The sequence below is a fragment of the Lagopus leucura genome, unplaced genomic scaffold (genome assembly GCF_019238085.1).
Source record: "Lagopus leucura isolate 7727_CA_CO unplaced genomic scaffold, USGS_WTPT01 Super-Scaffold_100001, whole genome shotgun sequence".
NCBI lineage: Eukaryota > Metazoa > Chordata > Aves > Galliformes > Phasianidae > Lagopus > Lagopus leucura.
In genome coordinates this window covers 100,177,929-100,184,674 of record NW_024962262.1, presented here as the reverse complement: position 1 = coordinate 100,184,674, position 6,746 = coordinate 100,177,929, and positions in this window count along the sequence as shown.

Below are 6,746 nucleotides of genomic sequence, written 5' to 3'. Positions count from 1 at the left end.
ATCTAAGCTGCACACAGGTTATATCCAGTCTTGTAACAGGAAGGTCTTCAACATCTCTGTTGCAAGTGTTTTTGTCTAACAGCATAATCAGGAGAGAAGGAGAAACAACAGGAAGCTGCACCAAATGCCAGTAGCTCAGCAGGCAGCCGTGGGATGCAAGGCTCTTCAAACAGCAGCCCTGCCTGGGGTTTATCCCATCTCCACATCAGAAATCATGTCAGAACTGGTGCATGGGTGCCCAGCAAGCAAGAAATTTTAGCAGCTATTTCCAATAGAAAGCTATTTCCTCTCTTCCATCTAGGAAACCTTGGGGATACAGGGCACAACAGGTCAGATGCAGCAGTTGTGCTGAGCAATCTGACCTGGAGAAAGATTCATTTTTGACCCTAAATCTGGAGAATGGAGTGTGGAAACAAGCCTTATCTCCTGGAACATAGTGGCATTACTGTGTGTATATGGGTGAACTATCTCTGGTGATAGGAAACTGCCCCTTGAATAAATTAGCAATGCAGTTCATATATACAGACTTCCACTTCTATGTCTCAGCTGTATCGACAGCCACACTGCTCCACTGTTGCTCATTGACTTTCTGCAGAAACATCCAAAAATGTTCTGTGAAAATAAATGCAAAACATCACAAGGAAAGCAAAATGTAGATCAGTATAGCTTACCTCTGTTTTCCCAGATCTCAGGATGCTGAATATCCTGGAACTGCAATTCCATCCATATGCAAAAGACAATTGTTTTAATTGATTCTTATTGGCAGAATCCCCATCTGCAGATTGAAATACCTGCATAACTGCTAAAACAGATCTCTTGGCAAAGCACAGAGAAATTGATTTAGCAATTGGGAACTAAGGAAGAGGGGAAGAAACTTCCTCTTCAGGGAAGAAAACTGGGAAACAAATCTAAAACTACATTAGAAAATCGTTCTCCACAGGTACCAAAATAAAACCCAGTGAGATGTCCCACCTACATCCTTCCTGTCCCTTCTCCCCTGTTAAGGACTGAGAGGCAGGTATACCCACAGCAATTAGACTTAAACAAACAAAACAAATTGGAGAGGTCATGAGTGTGCTACCCAAGTGTAAAGAACAGGCCTCTTGCATCAGCATTTAGTGGTCCAGTATGTGAGAATGATGGATGGAGAGTCTGGGGGAAGGGAGATAAGGAAGTGTCCTTGCTGTTGAAGCCCCCATTGAGTTTGATGGGAATATGTGAGCAGGAGACTTGCAAGGAATATGGAGCTGATAATCAAAAACATGACAGGGAAACAGATGTTGCCTGCTTTGGAGACTCTCCTTGCACATTCAACACAATAGAAAGGGCTCAGATAATAAAACAGAGAGGATCCCGGCAAGAAATATAGCGTGCTGACACTTTTATGACCTGAGATGCTTACAAAATACAGAAATGGCGTTTTGTTTGCTTTCCATGCGCAGCTTGATATCACATGCTCAGCTCTCTCTGCTGCCACTCGGAGTCAGGAAAGACGATATATTTTCCTTTCCAGATAAACCTAGTGATTCTAGTCAGGTGCAGAAAGCAAATAAATTACATAAGAAGACTTTTTGTATCTATTAATCAAGAGGCTTGTCATTTTCCAGGCCTTGATCCACATGAAAGAAAGTGAAGAGGGGGAGGGGTAGTAAGGATGTGGAAGGGAGCAGAAAGACTGCTCTTTCTGGAGCTGCTTGAGAGTTTTCTCATAGCACAGGACCACAGCTTAGGCAAACACATGGAAAAACAACTCTCTGCCCACTCTGTTTGGAGCTTTCTCTGCAGCCCAAGGGGGGATGCTCCAAAAAGAGAAATTCATGAACCAGAAATATTCCATTATGCTTTTGGGGCATTTATTCTTACATTTCCTTTTTCTTTTGAATGTTGAGAGGAAAATATCCTGCTGCTGAAAAAAAAAAAGGGGGCATATTCAACAACCTGTCTTCAAGTATATCCCAACAGACCAAGTCACAGACTTAGAGGTTGTTTTCCAGTGCATGGCTAGATATTTGTGAAGTATAGCAAGGAAGTCATGAAGAGACACAGTTGGTTCCTTACACAGGTAAAGGAGATAGTTATCACACTAGAGTGCAATAATACTAATATCAAGTAGAAAGATTCAATGGATTCAGCAGTTTTCATGAGAAACTGACTGTTTCACTCTGCAACTAACTTTATATGCAGCATTAAAACAAGACAGAATAATCTTACTAAGATCACATTTATTTTCTACCTTGTATTGCTGTGAATGTAAATCAGATAATATTTATGGTGTTTTTGAAATCTTCCAAGAAAACAAAATAGAAAAGCATAAAATAACTGTATGGATGGGTTGAATTATTGCTTCAGATCAAATATGAATCAGAGAAATATCCCACACAGAAAAATGTCAGGAAAGTTCTTGAACCAGGAGCCTGGTTCACAGCCAAAGGGTGAATCTGGTTCTCTCTGAATCAACTACCTGAGAAAATCTGTCTACTCAAAGCTTGTATGCAACATGGGTGAAGGAAATTTATCTCTGAGGCTAGTTACAAAGGTAAATATTGCCTTAGGGAAGTTGGTCTCTCTAAATTCCTTCTACTGTCTTTAACAAAAGAATGGCTTTTCCAGAAGGCACCTTGGGGCACCAGAGCTTCGACTCTTTTGCACTGATTCCTGGAGGATTCCGGGAGGATTCATGGATTCCTGGAGGTTTCTTCACAAGAGTGAGCCTTTCATCTTTCTAATTTCTGCACAAGAATGAATATGCAGAGAAAGAGTTAATGCTAACAGTTAAAGCATTACTGTGATTGGAGTGGTGTTTCTGATTCTGGTGTCCGCGTTCATGAGAGGATGGTAGAAATTGGAATGTATTTGGAAAAAAAGTTTAATGACTAATAATGAGGTCAGGAAAATCTGCAGTATAGTGAGGAAGGAAGAAACATAAACCCAGTAGCTTATCCAATAGATATTCGAGATTCATTTTAACATGGACACTATTTTGATCATAGATATCAAATATCTATATGAGGAAAAGGTATCCGCAAAGAGAGAGCCTTTTAGTTTAGCAAGAAAAGACAGTGTGAGAATAAAAAATTTCAGTTGGAAGGATTTTCTAATTAAGCACTAAAATAACCTACTGAGAGACATGAAGGATTTTCTGTTCTAAAAAACCTTTGCATCAAGACTGAAAAGATTTACAAAGGCTATGTTACAACTCAGGCACAAGCTACTAATGTCACAGAGTAAAAAAAAAAAAAAAGACAAACCTAAAACCTTTTGTTTTATGACTTTAATCTTGAATTCTCTAGAGGCCTACAGTTTTTTGCAGCTCTTCCAATAAACTCTTAGCTTGTTGGCAGTCTCTACGCTAAGGCAATATTATCAACATATTCTGCGTCAACCAAAGATGATTCTGTAATTTTTATTCCAACGTTAGCATCTGTTATCAGATAGTAAACTGAAACACGGAAAACAAAGGTTTTTCCAGCATATCCCTGTTGAAAGCAAATCCACAAGACAGCCATTAAGTCTTTCATAATTAACAGCAATGTGGTAAATTTTCTTAACTGTCTACTCTAACTCCTAGGACGAGGGATTCATCTCTGTGATTTATATTGTGATTTGCTACATTTATATGATCTGCAAGCCCTAATAGTTACAAGAGAATACCAGCTATAAAACTTTCTCCTCACCTGGGTTTCTTGTAGAGATATTTTTCTTGCTTGCTTTTAATTAAAAATGGCGCACACCCTTTCATAAGATTACCTGTTCTGGAAGAATTTAGTTAGTTACTTTACTTAATAAAGCTCTCCTTTAATATTTTTTTCTGCTTTGTGAGGGTATTCCAAAAGTACTCGCTGTAATAAAATGTCGAGGTATTTTCAACATTTAAAGCATATCTTCTCAGTTCCCTTTCAGTTGGAGTTCATATAATTTTGCCAGGAGGGGATCTAAGGAGCATCACTGCATTGATCTGGATTTTAATACCCTCCACAAGCAGCAACAGTGGTGTTTCAGGGCCAGCAACTGCCAGGTATTCCTCAGAGCTTATCACCACTCAAGTGTGTAGTTGTTCTTGCCAGGGGGATTCTGGCTTGTAGAGCACAACCAGGCTGTGCAGCCTGCATCACACAGATTCATCCAAAGCAGACAACAATGATCTGCCTTTCCCTCGATACTTTGGAGATGCTCTGGAAATCTCTGTGGTATGTAGCTTTTCTGTTCTTCATTCATTTATTTTCTGGTGGATCTTGAAGTGTTCATTTCAAAATGACAAATAATAAAACCACTTGGTAGGACTCAGCAAGGTCTTCAATTTACAAATACCCATTTTTCTAATAGTCCCAGCTCTTTAATCAACTTTTCGTCTGTTTTCTCTGTATAACCCTGTGATTCTATTCTAAACAATTCTAGATTATATAGGAGGTGACGGAATGGGAAGATGTGCGATTTGCAGCATGATGAAGATCACTTTTTATAAAAGGTGTGAGGAATTTAGAGATGAGACCTAATGGGATAGCATCATATTGTGTCAGTACAGTGAACGTCATCTTTCAGCTCCGACCACGCATACTGGAGATTCCTTCTGGTGTAGACTGTATTGTATCACCTCTGTTAATGTTCAGCAGCAGAGGATGGCTTCGAGGGTGGTTGTGCACATCCATCTTCAGTTCCTGTTTTGTTTTCTGGTTGGACCACCACACGTCTGTGGCACATGACAGATGGGCTGGAATATCCCAGTTCATCTGTGTGTATTTAAAATGGTCGGAACTTCTGAGGCAAAATGAGCCCTAGGTGGGAAGTTTGTGAGAATTTACGGATGACTGTCAGGCATCAGGGTTGCATGAGCCCACACAGCAATTCAAGGTCAGAAACTGATACAACTACCTGACAGAGGCAAGTTATTAAGAATATAAATTACAGTCCCTCATATTGCAGAGATGCCCACCACAATGGACGTAGACGTTTATACCACATGTATTCTCCTTTTATTTGTTTTATACAGTTGATACCCAAAATATTTCTCTCTGCAATGGTTCTCATCCTCACCATTTCCATATGCTGAAAGACTTGACTTAAATCAAATACTAGAAAATTCACCATATCCCTAAATAAAAAATTGCTTCAGTTACTTCACAGGCATGCATATTTCATAGCAGTTTCAATTTGACCAGACTGAACTTTCAAACACTGCACTTTTGTGTGTCTTTATTACTGAAATTTAAGAGCTGTAATCTGTCTTGTAACACATAGCTTAGGGTATGCTCCATATTGGCTTTTAAAAAGCTAGATGGCTAGATGGCATAATCTGATAATAAAGACAAACAAACAAACAAACAAACAGGGCCAACATAGAAATTTCTACAGAAGATTCATTTTGTTAGAGGAAAGGCTCATAGTGTAATTGTCTTGGTGCAGCTCTGGCTGTCAGACACATCATAAACTGTACAGAGGTTTCTATTCAAAAGAAGAATAGCAGTCACTAGGATTGATGATTCTGAAATTATCTCTGCTAAAATACATGGGCCCACCACTGAGGAATCTTAATCATTCTTGGATTTTGTTTCTTTTTGTAACTAATACATATGACATCTTTTTCACCATAATTTTACTGGAGTGTAATCAGCCTTTTCCAACCGTAAATAGAATCATCAAATCCCATTAGCCATAAACGAATGAAAAGGAAGAAAGCACCAGAGCCCCAGAACAAGGGTGCAACTTACACACGTCCAACAGGCAGAATTTGCACCCAGTCTCCACCCAGCACGTATTCACAGATAAAAAATTTTTCTCCTTTCAGTGAAACTCATCGCATCTGCACCCAAATACTCTGCCAGACAGCTACCTGGGCTGAAGGCAACTGTATTTGAATCATTCTGATTCGCTTTTCAGTTATGAAAGCAAGTTCCATCTAATGTTTGGGATACATTTTGGAAAGATGCTCTAATCTGTTGTAATAGCATTGCATCTTGACAGAGAGATTTCACCTGAAGTAATCCCTACCACAGAACTGCAGAAATTCATATTTGAAAAAGAACCTTGAGCATTGCCATAACATGTCATATGAAATTCCATGATGTGGTATTTTTGCAATGTGATGTGATCATTAAAATACTTAAATAGGGAGGAGACTTCTAGAAAAAGATGGATACAAGCAAAAGGCAATCCAGTGACTGGAAAATGAAAGAAGAGAATTTTGGGGTACAATTAAAGTATAAATTCTCATCCGTGAAAGTAGCTATTGAAACTATTTACATAAGCTTTCCATCAGTTGACATGTCTTGATAAAAAATGAATGCATTTCTAAAAGGTAGTTTAGAGATAAAGCAGAAGATATTATTCTGCTGATAGAATTACCAATTGCAATTGCTTGGCCTATCCTATGGAAAAGCCTGGGCTACAGTATTGCACTGGTTCCTCTGGGCTTTAAGATCTCTGGAAACGTCATCAGCTTACAGGAGTTTAGTCTTTGTTTTACCTCTTCTGTTTCTAATAGGCTGATTTTCAGCTTTCAGCCACATGTGGCTTCTTTATATCTAGAAGTGCCTGTGTCGAGCAGTCTCCTTCCTTCTGTGTACAGGGCATCTTCAATGGAAAATTTTGCTCTCTTGAAAAAATACTGATCCAGGCAAAGAACAAAATATGGTTCTATTTAGCCTACTGTGATGATGACATTTTCCCCTGAGATAGCTTTCTCAGTAAGTGATGTTTCCACGTCTTCCTTCAACAGAAGACTGAAAACAAACATGTCTCTCACCATTGGC